Source organism: Rhinopithecus bieti, unplaced genomic scaffold, assembly GCF_001698545.2.
Source record: "Rhinopithecus bieti isolate Rb0 unplaced genomic scaffold, ASM169854v2 scaffold_2254, whole genome shotgun sequence".
Taxonomy (NCBI): Eukaryota; Metazoa; Chordata; class Mammalia; order Primates; family Cercopithecidae; genus Rhinopithecus; species Rhinopithecus bieti.
The window spans coordinates 1,300,972-1,322,736 of NW_016803982.1; the positions used below are offsets into that span (position 1 = coordinate 1,300,972).

Below are 21,765 nucleotides of genomic sequence, written 5' to 3' on the forward strand. Positions count from 1 at the left end.
ATAACAATATAATTATTCATTTATTTAATTAAATATTATTTTAGGACATATTTTCAAGCATATCTCCCTTCTTCTTATGCACTCTTTACATAGGGAATGGCCCTCAGAAAATTTTAAAAAATCATATTTATTAATTTAAAGATACAACATTTAAGTCTAATGGTTTTATATGTCTTTATAGCTGAAAATAATTAATATAACAATTATTGAATCTTTCCAATCTGTCAGGCTTTGTAGCAGGTATTATGTATATACAGCAGTGAACAGAAGAGTTGAAGTTCCTGCCATCATGGAACTCACAAACATGGGATAGAGAGTCATTGCCTATGGAAAGGAACAAATAAGAAATGATAAAATTCAAAGTCCTATAAAGCATGAAGAGAGCTGGGATGAAGAATTATGGGGGAGAAAGGGGTGGGGAGAGGGATCTAATTAGATAAAGTAGTTCAGGGTGGGCAACACTGGAGTCCACAGGTTGAGAGCTGACAGGTAAGAAGGATGCAGAGATTTTAAGAGCAGGTGGAAAAAGCAGTGTGTGTGCAGAGACCTTGAGGTGGAACAAATCTTGTCCCATTGTGAGAAAAAAAGAGGCATAGAAATTTTAAGCACATTGTCAAGTAGAATATAGTTTGATATGCTTGAAAACAGAATAAAGAATAGCTCCACATTTTGTGTTTTGGGGAAGGGTAATACACATTTTTTTAAATGTAGGGTTTTAAAAAATCCTTTATTAAGTAGTAATTTATTTAATGTAAAGATTACTGAGTTGGAGCCTACACACACACTCTTTCCTATCTCCATCACCCCTACCCCTATAGAAGAGTGATGTTTATACCAGTTAACTTGCTCTTATGAAGGACAGAAATTTGCAAGATGGCTATTAATGGTGTGGTAGGCAGCATGATTGTAGCCCACCTTTCCAGATTCAGCTCCATCTACCCTCCACCGACCTCCACAGATTTCAAACACAATTCAGTGCCGCCCCCCCAAAAAATTAGTCATATGCTTTCAAATCCTTGTCCTTTTGTTTGTGCTTTACTGTGTGCCTAGCATCTTCTCCTCACTTCTACATTCACCTGTTGAAATTATGAAATTCTTCTCATTTTGAAAAGCTGAGAGAAAATTCAGTCTCCTCTGAGAAACCTTCCCTCATTGGATACAATTAAAAATAATTCTGTGGCATTTCATACCTCACTGTTGTTGTTTATATCTGATAATAATTAATTCAGTATACATATTCAGTTGATTGTAGGTAAGAAGCAAAGTCTGTGTTTTCTGCATCATCATAGGCTCTCAAATCTTGATAGAGTGTTTGCCATACACTGGGTTCTCCTCATTGCCCTTGGATTGGGGTGAAATATGGAAGGTCAATAAGCCCAAGCTAAAAAAGAAAGTATCCTTGAACCAGAGTGATCTAACTAGATAATTTTAGACATAAAAATACTTCTCAAATTTTATACTTTTTTACTTTCCCTAAATAAATATAATTATATATTTTTAAAGAGAATTAGAGGGATTACATATCTGTGGATTATTCATAAGAATGCAAGAATATAAACAACCTCATTTTAAAGCTTAACTAATATATGAACATAGATATTTACATATATTGATTTAGTCAAAGAGGGGAATTTACAAGGAAATCAACAGTTTGCAAATAGTTTTTTATTTGGAATCTTAACAAAAATGAAAACTATAGTAGAAACTGATTACAATGATGTATAATGAACATTTTATCCCCAAAAGTGTTATGTTTTTATTGTGAATTTTCAATCAAACAAGAACCATACTTGTTTACAGGATGATAACCTTTCTAAATCCTTGACGTGGCTGCTAATGCAGTTGTTTCTTGAGATTTACTTTTTTGGGGCTGTGATCATAAGAGCTATGGTATTAGGTGCCATGTGTGTTTAATCAGTAGGTGCATAGGCTTCTTACTAACATTTTAACTAAAACAGATTACAGTATGTATAAGGAATGGAAAGTGAGATACTTAAAATGTGTTTTCAAGTTAATGCATAACATAAAAAGCAGAAAGGTATGTACACCTATAGAAATAAAACTGCTTTGCTCCAGTGTGATAGTGAAATTCATCAGTTATCCTAAGTGCCCTTCCTTCTCACGAGGTGCTATGTAAGGAAACAAGTGTCTATCCTCTCAGAAAATAATCCACAGCAAATAGTCATCAAAAAGCCACTGTTTTTTTTTTGTGCTACTGTTTTAGTGTCATTACCTTGTGCTCATACAAAGACCATGTGCTTGTTTATTTTGGCTGTTTAGGTTAAACTAAAACAAGGGAACATTTTTCTTCAAAGCATTTTTTATATTTTGGAAGATATTTTCTCTTTGGTGTTGATTTTCTAAGGCCATACCCATTGGAGTCTTACTACATATTAATACTTGTTGCTAACTTTTTGATAATTATAATTTTATTATTTGTTAGTTGTATTAAGGTTAGATCAAATTTTGGTCTTCTAAATTAAAATGTTGAATTTTTTTGTTTTGTTTTTAACAAGGGACATACTATAAATGCAGTTTCTAAGCAGGGAATCTTATGAGAACATTACCAGATTGGTTAATGAAATAATGTTAGAGACAAAAAAGTCGTTCATTATTTATGCATTTTCTTCCTGTGGCTTAATTGTTATGATTTCACATCCATATTTGCTATAGGTTTCTGAAAATATTTAATACCTCAATAGTTCAGTAAGTAAAGTGTAAAATAGTGTAGCAGGTTAGGTATAATGTAATTAAACATAAATAACATGGTTTGTTTTGGGTTTAGTTATATCCATAGATTGAGTTGAGTTTACATCTATTAAAAAATACTTAATAATCTATGGCCAACTCTCTGGTGAAGACATCCTGTGACCTTTCCTAACAAGATTTCAGATACACCAAACCCTCTGTCCCAAAGTTACCATAATCAATTATAGGTTTCACTTTACATTTTGAATTTGAATACTTTTACATTTAGCCCCAAACTTGTGATTTTTGTTAGTAATTCCATTCTGTATAATGTTACTGTGAGAAAAAAATATTTTCAAACTCAGCAAGAACCTCCCTTCTCTTTGGTGTAAATTTTATTTACTTAATTTTTTTTTTAATGGTAGAATTTTAAAAGGAAAGGTTTCTAAATATGATTTATCCACTTACTTCTGGAATTCTATGATTTTCCTAGATATAATTTATATTAATGTCTCCCCAAATGGTGAGAAACTTGAGCCAAAGAGGACAATGATATTTAGATAATACAAATGTTATATAATATTTCAAATATTGTTTTAGCACCCAGCAACTAACACACACACACACATGAATCCAAATCTCTAAGAGACCATTTCAGAGACGTCAATGCAATTTAAAGCCAGTTACAGTGTTTGCATTAGAAAACAACTAATTTAGTAGTTTTTGTCTATAATGGTGCAGCATTCAATTTAGTAAAGTCGGATCACATGAAAATGTCACCATTTGCTGTTTACCGGGGTGACAGGATAACAGTAGGGACACGTAGAAATCCAGACACAGAGTCTACACCATTTTATGATAGGTACTACTTCGTCATTCAGAAGAATGTCTCCTTTCATAAAATTGTATTTTGTCGTTTATTTTGTGGGATGTGTGTTTCTCCCTTTGATTTTATGGTTTTTGATATTGCGATTGATAGGAACCCATATGGCATCACCATAGGGAAGGGCCACTTCAAAGTCATTGTCTCACCAGTGCCTGGCATACAATGAACACTTCAGAAGTACTTGTTGAGTGAATGAAACATACCACATTTGTCAGGGCATATATGCAGCAGAAGCATAGAATACCAATTGAGATCAATGAACACATAGCAATGGCTATAATTGGATCATTGTTGATGTATTTAACAACTACCTGCATGACACTCTGTGTCTGTTGAGTACTATTTAATCTTCACAACAAACCTATGTGGTAGGTACACTACATTACCCATTCATTAATACACTGAATTATCCAGTAATGGATAATGCACTAATATTATCCATTCATTCATTTTACAAATGAGGAATCTGAAACAAACCAAATAAAAAGCTTGCATAGCTTTAAAGAGTGGGGCTGGGATTAGGAGAAGGTCTGCTAACTGGTTAGTCCAACTGCCTGCTTACTATTTGTCTGCACTTACAAGGCTGAATTTGGCTGAAGAAAAATACACAGACACATTGGTACAACTTTAAATTCACAGTCAATAACCTCAGGGGGCCCCTTGGTACATTTATTTTTTTAAATCCATTTTCACTTAACTGGATCATATTTCTTACCTTACTTCCCTTCAAACATCTTATGTTTCCTCTCCCATTTCTACTCTCAGCTATGTCCTTGCTTCTATTTGTCTGAGAAAGTAGAAATAAGAAATAAATGTTCACATACTTCACAACCGCTTTTATAAGTCTATCTGCAGATCTGTCCATTTACTCCTCCTTTTATTTTTTTACTGAACTTGGGGATAAACTCCTAGTGCTGTAATCTAAGGTCAAGACCTCCTCGAATTTAGCATTAGACCCTCTCTCCTACTCAGGGAAATCAATCCAATAATTTTCCTCTCTTCTGCATCATCCTACTGTATTATCCCGCATCCTCCTGTATTATCCTCACCAGCATTTAAATATGCTCTAATATTTAGAGCATCTTAAATAATTATCCCATCTTAAAAAGAAATCCCCTCATGATCATGCATTTCTCTCTAGCTGTTGAATTAATTGTCTGTTATTGGAAAAACTTTTTGAAAGAGAAATTGCAACTGTCCTTCTCCCATTCTTTCCTGGACCTTTCTAAACAGGTGTTTGTCTGCAGTAAAAAAAAAACTGGTCTTGTCAAGGTTACCCATGACCTGCAAGTGATCAAACTCAAGATTCTGTTTTCAATCCTTATCCTACCTGTATAGTATTTGGCCTTCAAATTTCCATAATAAATTTGTATTTTTTACTGTGAAGTGGTAGAGTTAGCATCGAAATAGTTTTAACCTACCCTTTACCCAACCAGTACACTTTATGTGATCATCTTTTTATAGGGACAATATATCTGGGCTTCTAATTGAGAGTATTAATACGTTAACTATTCCATGTGATTTGATGTTCAGCCAAACACTATTAGTACTAGTTGGTACTCGGGTATCATTAGAAGGCAATGCTTGGTGTTTCCTTACTTGGGAAGAATATTCCTTTCATCACATGTATTTGTGTTTGGACTGAGTGACTTGTCTCTATAAAACAGAGGAAGATGAATGGCCTTTCTGAGAATTAGTCTTTATATTTAAATATAATAGATTTGTGAATAAGCAATGGCTGCTTTTCAGACTCCTTAATTACTATCATAGCAAATAATAATTGGCAAACTAAAATATTAGTTAATTTGCTTAATGATAAATATCACTCAAGTTTAAGCATTATATAGAAAGAAAGAATCATAAACTTTGGAAGGGCCATTTACCATAGTTCATTTTCTCTATGTGGAATGTTTTCATGGATAGATTTGCTCCGTATTTTTATGCCTAAGGTTTTCAAGTAGTGATAATATGTTCTACGTCTTCTTTATCTACCTATTACATAGAGAGACATAATTAAGGTAATAGTTTTACATTTGTGTTTTTTTCTATGTTAATTTTTGTCAAAATGACAAACAGCTTCTAAGGTATAAGCAAATGGCAAAGAGCTGGCAATTAGAGTAGATGAACAAATTTATAGACAGAATAATACCTCTTCCAATGAGATTTTCCAGGGGTAACATGTAACTACTGGGCTCAATAGCTAGACATGAATGCACTGTCTTTTCTCAGGAAACTGTTGAATGATGGATAGGTATTTGCTTGTTTGTTTTCTTCAGAATCCAACAATACTCTTTCTTTTGAAAAAGTCTTTAAAATAGTCCAAATCTCATTGCTTAATATCTTTTTATTCCAACACATGCCTCATTTTATCTCTTTGAATTTCTGTAAATAATTCCTGCTTATCCTTGGATACAACATGCCCTTTAAATATTTGTTCATGGCTTTTTTATTCTTCTCACCATTTGGCCAACTTACAGTTGTTTAACTCTATTAATCTTTCTGCATAAGTAAATGCCACCAGCACCTTAATCATTTCTGTGGCTTAGATTGTTCAATAATTACCTCACCCTTATTCTAGCAAATGAGATGACTGCTGTTTTCATGAAGAGAATTTCATGCGGAGGCCAGACTTTGGGTAGTAGGGAAGACTGAATCCTTTTGCTGTCTTGCTTCTCTCTGGGGTAGGATCTGATTTGAATACAGGGATGAGGATATTGTACAAATCTATGCTAGGTAGAAACAGTGTTCTTGGTTTCATACCCGACGAATTAAAGGAAAGTGTAGGGAAAGTAACCAGACATCTTCACTGTATCTGCTCAGATTGGATGCATCTTCACTGCATCTGCCCATCTCATACTTCTCCCAACAACAGGGCATAGTTGGTATTATTTTCATTTTATGGATGAGAGGAAGTGAAGGAATTTCTTCAGGGACTCATAGTGGCCAGGTGTAGTATCTGAACACAAGTCTGACAAATATGTACAGTTTTAGAATTAACTCAATCCTAAATCATAATGAAGGTCAGCATTATATTCTAGTGTCTTCCTGGATGCACCCCTAGAACAGGCTAGAATGTCAACCATAGGATTCCTTCTATCCATTCCTACAATTTTATTATTATTATTGTTATTATTATTATACTTTATGTTCTAGGGTACATGTGCACAACGTGCAGGTTTGTTACATATGTATACATGTGCCACATTGGTGTGCTGCACCCCATTAAACCGCATCGTCATTTACATTAGTTATATCCCTAAATGTACTCTCCCCCCACCCCACCCCACAATAGGCCCCGGTGTGTGATGTTCCCCTTCCTGTGTCCAAGTGAATCTCATTGTTCAGTCCCACCCCTATGAGTGAGAATATGCGGTGTTTGGTTTCTGTTCTGCGAGAGTTTGCTGAGAAATGATGGGTTTCCAACTGCATCGCATGTTCCTACAAAGGACATGAACTCATCCTTTTTTTATGGCTGGCAAGTATTCGCATGGTATATATGTGCCGCGAGTGTTTCTTAATTGCTAGTCGTGTCACTGATGGACATTATTATTGTTAAAACTTAAAGTTCTGGCGTACATGTTGGGCAGAATGTGGCAATTTTGTTACATAGGTATGCATGTGCCATGGTGGTTTGCTGCACCCATCAACCCATCATCTACATTAGGTATTTCTCCTAATGCTATCCTTCCCCTAGTTCCCTACCTCCCAACAGCCCCAGTGTGTGATGTTCCCCTCCCCATGTCTGTGTGTTCTCATTGTTCAGCTCCCACTTATGAGTGAGAACATGCGGTGTTTGGTTTTCTGTCCTTGTGATAGTTTGCTGAGAATGATGGTTTCCAGCTGCATCCATGTCCCTGCAAAGGATATGAATTCATCCTTTTTTATGGCTGCATAGTCTTCCATGGTGTATATGTGACCCATTTTCTTTATCCAGTCTATCATTGATGGACATTTGGGCTGGTTCCAAGTCTTTGCTATTGTGAATAGTGCTGCAATAAACATATATATGCATGTGTCTTTATAGTAGAATGATTTCTAATCCTTTGGGAGAACATGATGCAGAAGCTCCTGGGACAGTAATGTTACAAATGATGACCACCTTGCAGAAAAGAGCCTTCTCCAGCTCTGCCTCCCCTTCTCTCTGTTCAATGCATGGGACAATAGTTTTAAAAGCTATACAGGACAGCAGAGTTCAGACACGTTTGTTCCATCATCTCTTAGACTTTCCTTTTGGAGTAAGCCACTAAAGAGGGTGAAGCAAGGTTGAAGTTTTCCTATCTCAAGTATTTCATGTTTGTCCAACTTTTATTTTCTGCATCCTAACGCCTTTGCATTTTGGAAAATTATAAAAAGTTACAAAAGTTGCTGAAGTTTCAAGAATATGGCACTAATGAGCAAAGGTTTCCGGTTCCCATGCTACTGTTGCTGAACTGACACAATTTTTATCATTAGAAATGCCCCTGGTGTCCAAACACTCCCATAAATGTTATCGTTTTTACTTTCTGCATGGTTTATTGTTGTATAGCCAAGTGAAACTGAGATGCGTATTACAGTATTAAGTACTTTCTGCAACTTTCTATACTAACAAATCAGGCTAACCTAAAGGTAAAGGTACAATGTTTGTGTCTGTGTGTGTTTTGCTTTTGCTCTATGGTAGTAGTTACAAGGAATTCTTCAGCAGAATCTCCCCAGGAACATTTGTTTACAAGCTAAATCTTTCTATCTGTTCACTTTTTAAAAAAGGAAACAGCAATTTGCAATATCCATTTTTAAGCACTAACTGGTGTCATCATAACTGACTGGCCTCACACTACTATCCCTTCTCTTTTTTGAATTTTCTACACCATTCTCATTGGCATCTCCAGAGATAGGTCTGTTTATTTTTTTTTTTTTTTCTTAAAACGTGAATGTAAGAAAATACCCCAAATTTCACCTGCATTGTGTCTCACACATTTCCATCAGTATTATTTACCACTATCCTTACTAGAGCCCAAAGGTCCACAAACAACTGCCACCCTTCATGGTGTGGTGGGTGCTGGTAAAGCCCAGGAGGCAGACACAGAACACTCTGGGCCTTGTGCTCCCACAAACTGGCTGGAAAACTTGGGCACATCTGTCAGCATGCAGAGACCTCTATTCAATGAGCCCATTGAACAAGACAATTTGATAGACGCCTCTGAGCTTTCACTTCTTCTTTTGCACGCTGTGTAGAGTCCCTCATGAATTAGATCTTAGAAGATTGAGGCAGAAGTGTGTTCCTTTGCCACAGGAATTACATGTTGCACGAAAAGGCTATTACATTGTGGTTTTAATTTGTAGGATGGATACTTTAAAAGCCCTGACTTCAACACTATGCAATCTATGTCTGTAACAAAATTGCATCTGTACTCCATACACTCATACACACAAGCAAACAAACACAAAAGGCCCTCTGGAGAACAGGATTGTCCTCTGGATGCTGACACTTTATGTTCAGTGTCTGTCTCCCTGTCTCTGCCTCACCCCCTTTCTTTAGGGTTGGCTTTGACTCCATGCTTCCTGTTGGCTGCTCATTAAATGCAGCCTGAAAATAGTTGGTTAATCATGTTTGTATATTCTATAGATTCTATATATTTGTGGCACACAGCCCTCCCTCCTTCCCTGTAGTCACCCTGCTCTATATTTAGGAATGTAAAAGCTATAATTCTCCTATATTCACAAGTTTGAATATTGAGACAGGAAAAAAAAAAAAGCCTACTCAAGTCTCCACTAAAAGTCTGTTTAATGCCTCCCAGTATTTATAGAACTCGATTCTTCCAGACACTTTTATTTGTTTTATCTTAACAAGTCTCATTATTTTCTTCTAGGGTTGGAATCTGCACAGAATTATTTTTAAAAATTACAGCTTGTGTACATAAGAGCAGTCACACTAGGTGCAAAGTTAAAACCCATTTAAAGAGAATAAAGCTTCAATGAGGAAATAGGAAATAATGACAAGCCCAGGAAAAGAGGTCTAACTAACATGAATGACCACACACACACACACACGCACACACACACACCACAATTAGAGTCTCCACAACTCTGGTCTGTAACTTAATGAATGTCAAATTGCCTCACAGGAATTTCAGATCTTCAGTGTGAAGTTCTGGTAGGTAATATTGAACATATTCCTCAACAACAGCATGCATGCTTCTAAATAGCCACTAGAATTCATTTGAAAAGAGCAATACACACACACACACACACACACACACACACACACAAAGAAAACTGGCAAGCTGATCTAGATGGCAACATTAGATGAACTAGAAAACTGAGACCACTGGATACTAACCAATTTGAGTTAACAGTATCAGCTAGCTTTCTTTGGAAAAGAGAGAGAAACACTAAACAAGTGAGGTTCTCAATTTTAATAAGTTTCATTAGTCAAACATAGGACTAAAGCTATTGGATTTTCATTAAAAGTGCCTCCTTTGAAAGAAGGCTGGACTAATGTGTTTCTGATTAGCAATCAGCCAGTGAAATTTCAGATTCTCAAAACTATGACAGGATTTTGAGCAGGAAAAACATCCCTTGGTAAAACTCTCAGTAAATAGTAATTTTCCAAGTGAAGAAAATAATTGTAAGTCAAGAGAATTGCTTTATGGCTTCAGGAATTTAGTTAGTCTGCACTTACTGGCACTTGCATTCAAGGTGATTTCATTTAGAGTGTATTACACACAGATGGTTTGATTAAACATGCTGAGTTAATAGTGGCTGTATCAATATTGGCTGCATCAGTATTGGCTGCAAGCATCTTGTTTCAGGAGGAAAAACGGGGTGTGCTATAAACTGCATATCTTGACATGGTATTTAAAGTTCCAGTTAAGAAACTACATAACATACAGAAATATGTGGTATTTGTCTGTTGGATTTGTTGTTAAGAAATGTATGAGCCTCTTTCATTTAAATACCTCTCGACACTGTAAAGAACCTTAGATAGACACAACAAAAGCCAAGAAGCTTAAAAGGCAGAGCATAAGGAAAGAAAATACTAATATAATAAAAAAGGGAGAGATAAACCTCTAAAATGTAGGTGCCAGAATTCTTGGGATGGAGGACCTTGCATGCTCTTGTCTATATTCTCATGTCAGAGTGGCTCTAAGTATATGGTCCTCTTTAAGCACTTTTTGCTTTTAATAATAATGTGGCTAAATAAAACTGAGATATTCCTATGGTTTCAAGTAAAAAGAAAGCAACCAATATCTTAGCTCATCAAACTTCATCATTATCTGCATTGAACTTCACAAAAACTTTGATGTGGTGATGGTATCACAAATCGATGAATATGTCCAACTCATCAAAATAAATTGCATTTTTGTATGTTAAGTATGTCTCAGTAAAGCTTAAAAAACCCTTTAAAGTAGACAATATTCTCCCTATTTTTCGAGTGAAAGAATGGAAACTGACAGATGTTAAGTAATTTTTCCTGGGCCATATAATCTATGGTAGTAGTAGTACTTTTCGATTTCTACTGCACAAACTTCTCGGGTTTCTGTTTGTTTGGTTGGTTGGTTGGTTGGTTGGTTGTGTTTTTTGGGTTGTTTGTTTGTTTGTTTTTTGAGACAGAGTCTTGCTCTGTCCCCGAGGCTGGAGTGCAGTGGTGCGATCTCTGCTCACTGCAACCTCCGCTTCTGGGGTTCAAGCATTTCTCCCCCCTCAGCCTCCTGTGCAGCTGGGGTTACAGGTGCACACCATAACCTCTAGCTAATTTTTGTATTTTTAGTAGAGACGGAGTTTCACCATGTTGTCCAGGCTGGTTTTGAACTCCTGATCTCAGGTGACCCACCCACTTCGGCCTCCCAACTGCTGGAATTGCAGGCGTGAGCCACCGCACCCTGTCCGAATTCCCCATTTTGATATGAGTCCCTCTTTACTTGGGGTCTCTTTGATAACAAATAAGAAAAATGGACAGAGGGCTAGTTGCAAGAAATCAGATTGGAAGTCACTACTTGGGAAGTGGGAGGGAGACATCAAGAATTATGACTTTAGTTCATCTTCTCCCATCCCTTTCTCTCAAATGTCGCTATTTCAATAATAGGAATTCCACCATATTTTTTTTTCAGAAAGACTTTCTTTATATTTTCTTGTTTCATAAAATTTGAAACACCATAAAATCCAGGAGATAACCTAAAAGAGTAAATGTTCTTCCCAACCTTTGGGAAAAATTAGAATCCTCTTTTGTCCATTCCTAGCTTTTATTTCTCCTCCAGAAGGCATTTCTTGTATTTTGATTAGAAAATCCTTTCAGTATTTCTCAAGCAAGACTAAAGCTGAACTAGAGTAGAGCACTTGGGCAGATTTATTAAATAACCTATATAGTGAGGATATGGAGGTCATTTAATTCTATTTCATAAATGTTATAGCAGTTTTTACATTCAAAATGCTATTTCACTTTCAAAATAAATATTATTGAGGTATAACATGCACATTAAAAGAAGTGCACAAATCACACACAACTTAATGAATTTTTGCAGAGTGAATAAATACACTTGTGTGAAGAGCATACAGATCAAAAATAGAACACTACCAGTCCCCCAAGAAGCGATCCTCATGTGCTTTTCCAATCAATGAAACCTAAAAGCAGCCACTCTCTTGACTTCTAACACAATATATTAGTCTTGCCTGCTTGAAAAAACTATATATCAGTGATGTTATGCAGCATGTACTTTATTGTGTCTGGTTTCTTTTACCTAATACTGTATTTGCAGGTTCATTCATGTTATCTCTGCTAGTAGTTCATAAAACGTGTAGCGATGTCCCCTTATTTTTGATATTGACAATTTGTACCTTTTCTCTTTTATCTCATGCAGTTTTGTTTGGCTGTATTAAATTTTATTTAGTCTTTTTCAAAGAAATGACTTTTGCCTTAGCTGAATTTTCCTATTGTAATTTTTTTGTATTGATAAATTTCTTCTTAATTTTATTATTTGTTTTTAATTCCTTTAGGTTAAATTTGCTGTTCTCTTAACTTGGTGCAAGTATAAATTGTAGGCTTGTTGATTTTAAGCCATTGAAGAATTTAAGCATTCATGGAAAATGGTAAATCTACCTGTAATCATGGCTGTAGCTGCACTAAAAAGTAGCGCTCTGTTATATTTTAATTTTCACTTAGTAAAACATTTTCTAATTCTGTGATTTCTTCTTTCACTTAGGATTATTTAGAAGTGCTTGTTTACTTGCAAAATATTTAGCAATTGTCTGGTTATCTTTTTATAATAATAAATTACTAAATTTCTAGATTAAATCTACCATAATCAGAGAACAAATAAAATAGCAAATTCAAACCAAAATGTTTATTTTACTTTGTAGCCAGATACAATATTCTCTGTATGACAATTACTTTAAGTCTATTGATTTTGTAGTTCTAATTTTTATTTTTTAATTTACTTTCTTTTCTCCATTTTATCAGTTACTGAAGCAAACTGCTTTAAAATCTCCCATTGCGATTGTGAATTTTTTTATATTTCCTCCAGACCTGTCAGTTTTTGCCTTCATTCTTTATAGGCCAATATAAAATTATTATATCTCACTGGTAGATATATCCTTATATCATAATATATTGCTTTTCATTTTCATGTTTACTTTTTATTTGCTGTTAGTAAAATAACACCAGCTGTCTTTGATTTAGTATTTGCATGGTGATTGTTTTCAATGCTTCTAACTTTTCTATGTTTTTATATTTAAGATGAACATCTTGTAAGTACAGGTTTATTTTGTTTTGGTTTAGTTTTTGTTTTGAACTCACTCTCATAATCTCTGATTTTAAGTGAATTATTCAGTCTATTTACATTTAAATAAATTACTGATATAACTGAGTTTAAATCTACCATCTTAATATTTGTTTTCTATTTGTCCAATCTCTTCTGTGTCCATTTTACTTTGTTTTCTTGTATTCTTTTTATCAAGAATTTTTTTCACTATTCTATTTTTCACCATTATGACTTGTGGCTTATAAATATATTACAGTATACTTTAGCAATTACCCTAGATATTACCACATTTAATATTGACAATAGATTCTAATATAAATTTGAATATTTACCACTTTTATGAAAATATTGGGATCTTAGTTTTCTTTGTCACTTAATCTCACTATTTTTTGCCCCTTATCGCCTATCCTGCTTTTGTTTTTACATATACATAAAGCTTATCAGAAACTGTTTTTATTTTTTAACAGTATATTCAATATTTATTTAGTTATTTACCCTTTCCATTGCTCTTTATCCCTTCCTGCATTTTTGTGTTAACACTTGCGAGGTTTTTTTTAACTTCTGTCTAGATATTCATTCATTCATTCGTTTTAGTATAGTCTATTTGTTATGAATTCTGTCAATTTTGTTTCTGTGAAAATTGCTTTATTTTGCCTTTATTTTGGTGGAATAATATTTTTACTGGGCGTAGAATTCTAGACTGGAAGTGTCATTCTATCTGGAAGTGTCATTCCTCTATCTTCTTGGAAGTGTCATTCCTCTATCTTCTTGGAAATTCAGCTATAATCTTATTGTTACTCATTTGAAGTTAATACATGTATGTGCTCCTTTATCCCCTGGCTACTTTTAAGATTCTCTTTCATCTTTTATGTCTATAATCTTATCAACATGGTGGTTTATTTGCATTTATCTTGCATGAGGTTTGCAGCATATTCTAAATCTGGGATGTAAGGTTTACATGTCACCTTCATGACTTTTTTAATATCTCCAAATATTCCTTCAGTATTACATTTCTTCTCTCACTTTTGTCATTCTAGACTTGAATTACATTTATACTAGTCTTTATCATAATGTCCCACATGTTTTTACTCCCTTTTTTAGATTTTATACATTTTTTATGTTCTGTGCTTTAGGGTGGCTATTTTCAATTAAAACATTTTAAAATTATTTATTCTTCTCTTGCTATTGAACTCATCCATTGAATTTTCCTTTCCAGAATTTTTTTTTCCAGTTTTAAGTCTTCCATTTGATTAATTCAGTTCTTTGGTTATGTTTCCATCATTTACTTTATTTTCTTAAACATATTAATTATAGTTATTTTAAAATCTGTGTCTGTTAACTCCTATATGTATTTTTTTTTAATTGTTCCTTTTGGTATCTTTGGCAATTTTAGTAGTTTTTAATTGAGTGTTGGACATTTTAGAGGGAAAACTATAGAAGCTATGATTTTATCTTCTTTGAAGAGGATTTTTTTTTCTTTTGATTATAGTTGGGGCAGAAGATTCCAGTTTACTGTAGCATGAAATATATTTGAAATTGGCTTTCACATGTATGTGTGTGCTAGCTTGTCTATTTCTAGTTTGATTTTTGGCTAACGTATAGTTTATAGGGGCTCCAACAGAAAACCTGGATGTTTACCAAGGCTACTCTTTATTGGCAAGCCCTAAACTTCAATTTTTGTCTCCTTAGCATTGTGGATTGCCAAAAGCTTTGCTCTGATTCTCAGCTTTTTGCCTTCCTCCACTTTCGAAGCAGCAAATTCTTGAGAGAAAGAGTAATATACAACACAGTGCTCATCTCCATATGTTTTCCTTTCTTCCAAATGTTGGCCCCTTAAGTCCTGGTTGCCTTGGAAGCTTTCCAGTGCCATCAACCAATTTTCTTTCTTTTCTTCTTTTTTAAAATATCTAGCTTTCGTATTTGATAGGAGTGTTGGTCTTATGCGTAATAGTTGGTTATAACTAGCAGTGAACATTTTAAATCATAATTCTCAGAGAAACTGGCTATTAGGAAATATTATTTCCATGTTGGGTACCTAATTCTTAAATATAGAAAGACTATCAAATATCTTGACAAAAATAGAGAGGATGTTTTGTCATATAAAACTCTGACCAAGTCTTCAGCTCCAAATTTTAATGTAAATTCTTTGAATTTTTTGGAAGAAAATATTGACTAGCTTTTTATCTGATTTGATCTTTCAGAACATTACCCACTGACTAAATCCATATTCCACTCTAATGTTTAATAAAATCTGGGGCAGAGATGGGTATTTTTGTCAATACTCATTTCTGGGGATGTGTGTGTGTGTGTGTGTGTGTTGTATGTTTCATGCCTTTATACAGGTTGAGTATCTCTTATCTGAAGTGCTTGGGATCAAAAGTGTTTCAGATTTAAGATTTTTTAAAATTTTGGTATATTTGCAGTATTCTTACTGTTTGAAGATCCCTCATCTAAAAATAGAAAACTCAAGGTGCCATGGCTCATGCCTATAATCCCAACACTTTGGGAGGCTGAAGCAGGTGGATCACTTGAGGTTAGGAGTTCAAGACCAGCCTGGTCAACATGACAAAAATCTGTCTCTACTAAAAATACAAAAATTCGCACACCTGTAGTCCCAGCTACTAAGCAGGCTGAGATGGGAGGATCACTTGAACCCAAGAGGCAGAGTTTGCAGTAAGCTGAGATTGCACCACTGCACTCCAGCCTGGGGAGCAGAGTAAGACTCTGTCTCCAAAAAATAAAAAATAAAATAAATTAAAATAAAATCCTAAATGCTTCAATTTATTGAAGCTTCAAAAATTCAATGCTTCATTTCCTTTGAGCGTAACCATTGAACATCATGTCAGTGTTCAAGAAGTTTCAGATTTTGGAGCATTTTTTGTTTCAGATTTTTGAATTAGGAACGCTCAACCTATACTACTAATACTACCAGCTGGAATTATTTGTCATTATTTATAATTCCAGCTGGTAGTATTTTGTTGCAAAATTGGGTTATTCTTTCACTTTCCAAGTTCATTTCCTGGCAGCAACAAAGTTGTAGATTATCAAACCACCTTCCAGAAAGTTAAAAACCTATGAACTTACCTGAAACAGTGCCTTATAAAGATTTAGGTGGAATCTAATTATGACTTAGCTCTTAAAGTTCACAAGAGAGGTTGGAAACAGCATATCTCTTACTCCAGGCTGCTATAACTCTGGGCAACGGATGTATTCTTACTCGTAAGCACCCTGCAAAGACTGGAGTAGCCCTGACAAGAAATCTGAGTATTCTTCCCTGAAGCCCGTGGTTCATTGTGATGCTGCTAGCAGCTTTGGCCACACCCCAAATAGACCTCTGTTTGCAGAGCTCTTCCACATTAGGCCTGCGTGCTTTTGAATAAGTGACTCGGCTGCTCTAATCTTAATATCCTTATTTCTCAACTAAGTTTATAATTCTGTCTATTCTGCTTAACTCACAAGTAAAACTTGAATGAGATAACGCATGTGAGAGTGTTTGTGAATTGTCACACTCTGTGCACATACGCTGAGAGGGGCAAAGGGGACCTACGTAAATCTTTCCACATGTCTATTGATCAGAGCCCTTTTCTTCTCCTGTATACTTAATAATATATATCCTAGCATACCATGTTTCTAATTTAATTTCCAGGGATATTGATATAAATCAGTTTGGAAATGTGAATTGGGAGAAAAAGATAAAAGTTATTCATTATTTACTTCCATATTTCTTATCCTTATTCGTGCTCTAGTATATTTTCTTATGTCTTGCCTAGAAGCAATTTCAATGATTATCAGTTCAGTCATCTTATTTTATAGATAAAGTTACCCCAAAACATAGATAAGGTCCAAAAATGTGAAATCCCCTATTATGGTCTCATGGTGAGTCATTGTCAGAGGCTGATGAGAAATAACTCCCCTAACTGGTTTTATTGATTACTGTTGATACAGTATTGCATCACTTCATCATTGTAGATAAAACACACACACAGATATACATGTCTGCCTATGTCCGTGTAGGTGCACATATGTACTCCAAAAAATAGCTTATCTGAGACTGTAAGAAAGGATCTATTCTATTTTTCATCTCTTCCTTCATCTCTAAGTGACAGGAAAGAAGGGATTTCCTTTCCACTCAGATTCCCCTCTGTTAAAGCATTACTGTTTTCTTTTTGGAGCCTTTTGCTGCCTCTCGTTATGTTTTTCTCCATTGTGGAGTAGGAGTCACACTATGAGAAAATCTGAATATTAGAAGACAAAGTCTGTGGATATGACCTATAGGCTTGCTGAAGAGTGATGTAATAGCCAGGGAGTGATGCTAGATGAGAGGTGAGAGATGAAATGTACAGAGTGGGGAGCATACAAAAGGGAGCTATGGAGTTCAGGCAAATGCAATGCAAAAGCCACAGCACCTTAGTGTGAGTGCCGTCGTCTGAAACTTTGTCCTTGATGGTGTGGGAAGCATTGATTTGGGGCAAGAAAAAGGCAAGATATTTAGTTGATACTGACATGATGATAGGAACACAAAATGAGAAAAATGTTCAGGAACTGTTATTGCTCTACCTTAATAGTAAAAAGAAAGGGAAGGGAGGTTTTTGCTAGCTAACAAACTTTGCAAATGGGTGTGAATACCCTTGGAGAACCAAGCAGTACATAGGTATGAGAACCCATAGGTATATCTTTGTGCAGTATCAATTTTAATTATGGTTAAGTAATTTTAAATACTTGATATCAAACCAAACAGGTATTTAGTAGATTATAATTGTTAGGATATTTGAGTAGAATACAAGATTCAAAAGAAATTCCCTATTACCGGATGCTTTGAGACTCCATCCCTCAGGCTCACCAGCAAACATGACCATTTACTTTCCTCTACCATTGAAAGTACTTATGTAAAAAAATACTTGAGAATAACTAGAGCATTTTTGTTACAGAATATGTCTAAGCACTCCATATAACTCTCACAAATCTCTCCCTTCATTTTTGTCTTCTAAATAGCAAACAACAGATGTTCCCTTTTTAACTTCCTAATGCAAAGTATAGAAAGTTGATTCATTGCAATTTATGCATTCTTTTCTTACATTGTAACTTTTTAAAGTTACTTCTCTGGGGCAGGTGTGTTTGCACTTCAGTGACCCTTCTGATGAGAGTAATCATCTTTCACATGGTTTTTAAAGGTTTTAAAATTTTGAGTGATTCTTTACTCAGTATGAGACAACATGTTACATTCATGTCTAGAATAAGAACAAGTATTTTTATTGTGCAAAATTAACTTTGAATGAATGAACAGAAGTAGGAAGTAACTGGAGGAATGGAGAAGAAATACATAAAATATTTCTTTATGCTTTGCCTGGATTTATATACTGAAATTGACATCCTTACTTTGTACTTATAAAGGACTAAAGGCATTTGTAAGAAAATTACATGATCAGACTTAAGGAACTGTTGAAAATCCAATGATTTCTTTAAAAATGTTACTTCATATACTTTGTAAAATCATCTTTCCCAAACAGTCATTAGGAATTTAATGGCAGGTAAGATCTCTGAAGCATATACCCACATTAACATGACAAGAAAAGGATGTACACTTAGACCTTTATTTAAAGAAGTCCAGAGATGGATATTAATATTAACAGAATCTCAAAAGTTGAATTACTGAGGATATATTCAACAAATAATTTAAGAGTTCCAGATTTAATGATTTGAAACACGTCTCCATATTGGATGAACTAATATTCTTTATGTGATTCTTAAAGGAGGGCAAAGAACGTTTTCATCTGTTTTATTTTGTTGTCTAAGGTTACAGCAGAATTAATATTTTTTTTCTTTTTCCATGCTCTGCTTCTCGATGCAAATGCAAATTGTGCTGGAAAGGCAAAGTTGAAGGTGGCTAATAAAGAGCAACAATATATTTGTCAGTTTCAATTACAGATACCATTGCGATTAAGTATATTTCTCCTCATCTTCCTTCCTTCTTTTTTTCTTTAATCTTACGGTGAAGGAAAACCTTATTATAGGTCCCAAACCATGATAGGAAGTTAGAGAAGCTCAGTTTCACATCTGATGCTCACTCTACATTAATTACCAGTAAAATCTGTCAGTGGGTACATGTTAAGCAAGATAACAGGCTATAAAGAGCTTCTTGGCAGAAATAGTAGGTTAAAATGGGAGTGGAAATTTCTTTGTCAACTTCGCAGCTGTAGCGCTGGGTGTGGGGCAGGACTTTGTGTTTCCGAGAACGCTTCTTTGTACTTAGGACAAGGATAAGTCTCAGTCAGTTCCCCTGACTGGGGGAGTTCATTGCACTAATAGATAATTCCTGAGATGCTATATACCACTAATGTTTTATGTCTGTGGTCCATACAGGTGGTATTTCTTCAATTAGAAGCACCAGCAAGCTAAACAAAATATCATGACAGTAATCACACAAAGGTGAATTTAAAGCTTTACCTCTTCTCTCACCTACCGATTTTCATTTTCTATCTTTTCTCTTCCATATTTGTATAATTTATAAGTTATATTTTATTTTATTTTTTATTTATTATTTATTTTTTTTTGATGACGGAGGTCTCGCTCTTGTCGCCCAGGCTGGAGTTGCAGTGGCCAGATCTCAGCTCACTGCAAGCTTCTCTGGTGTCTATCTCTATCTCCTGCCTCAGCTCCCGAGGTAGCTGGGACTACAGGCGCTCCACCTCGCTTTTCCGGCTAGTTTTTTGTATTTGAGTAGAGACGGTGGTTTCTATTGTATAGCCAGGATAGTCTCGATCCCTGACCTCGTGATCCCGCCCGTCTCCGCGCCTCCCAAAGTGCTGGGATTACAGGCTTGAGCCACCGCGCCCGGCTATAAGTTATTTTAATCATAATGTAGATACAGTCCAATCTTAGCAGGAGTTGTTAAATCTCCAATGGGTTAAGGTATATTAAATCACCTTTAAAACTCTAAAGCCTATTCCAAATGCAAAAGAAGCCTGTTATTATTGTCACACTTTCTTAAATATCTTTCCATATCTCTGCAAGATAAAAAGTGTCGGGGGAAAAAAAGACAGGAAAGGTTGGGTTGGGCTGTTGTGTTCAGTGAAAGCACTTTCGCTAACACAGAAGACCTGCCCTATGATGCCTCTGGGAGTCAAAGAAAACACAGGCCCGCCCCTTGAGATGCTAAGAATCTTGTCAAGTGTATTGGTTTCTCACTGCTGTAACCACAAGTCATTACAAACTTCATGGCTTGAAAGAACATAAACTGATTATCTTATAGTTCTGTAGGCTAAAATTCTGACATGGATCTCACCAGGCTAAAATCATCTTGTCAGTAGAGCTCTGATCCTTTTTGGAAGCTCTAGAAAAGAATCAATTTCTTTGCCTTCTTCCATTTCTAGAGGTCATCTACATTCCTTGGCACATGGTACGTTCCTTGAACTTCAAGGTCAACAATGTTGCATTTTTCTCATAATTACTTCATAGTCACCTCTCCCTTCCACTCTCCTTTTAAGGACCCTGTTATTATACTGGACACACCCAAATAATCCAGGATAATCTCACCATGCCATGGTCCCTAACGTAATCTTGTATGCAAAGGCCCTTTTGCCATGTCATGTAACATAGTCACACACGGGCAGATCACGAGGTCAGGAGATTGAGACCATCCGGGCTAACACGGTGAAACCCCGTCTCTACCAAAAAAATACAAAAAACTAGCCGGGCGAGATGGCGGGCGCCTGTAGTCCCAGCTACTCGGGAGGCTGAGGCAGGAGAATGGCGTGAACCCAGGAGGCGGAGCTTGCAGTGAGCTGAGATCCGGCCACTGCACTCCAGCCTGGGCGACAGAGCGAGACTCCGTCTCAAAAAAAAAAAAAAAAAAAAAAAAGAATGTAGGTGCTTTCAGGGAGCCATTGTTCTCTCCACCAAAGTAAAGCAATCACATGGACACATAATCACAATACATTATACTTAATGCTATAGCAGCACTTGGCTGCAGAATATTGTGATGGTACCACACAGGCCGACTTCATGCAGTTCAAGGTGCAGGAGCAGGAAAAACCTGCCAGAGGAGATCATGGACAGACAGCTGATGACAGGATGAATAGGAACTAGCCATTTGAAAAGGTGCAAAGACTGGCTTTCAATAGCAGGCAGCCCAGGCAGAGAGCAAGCCTCTATTAAAATCCTACCATCCTGCCTCCTACATTACTCTCGCAATTATGTCCTTGTCACTGTCCAGCCTCTGAGAAGGGATCTGGCATCTATTGCAGGGTCATGGGTATGGCATCTTAACTGCATGCATTGTACCCAACATCCAGTGACCACAGCAATACTTCACCTGTCTACATATGATCTTGCCACTGCCTGCTTTAATCTATTGACCTCAACTATTCTTAGGATGCAATTCATTTTTTATATAATTAACAGATCTCCCAAGATTTGGACACTTGGCCATCTTTTCCATCCTCATTCCATGGTGATGCT

The 21,765-nt window shown here is 35.7% G+C and overlaps 1 protein-coding gene across 12 annotated transcripts in view; it reads left to right on the forward strand.

Annotated features, from left to right (window-relative positions):
• FGF14 (fibroblast growth factor 14) overlaps positions 1–21,765 on the forward strand; it is a 726,201-nt gene that overhangs the window by 515,384 nt on the left and 189,052 nt on the right. The window lies entirely within an intron of this gene.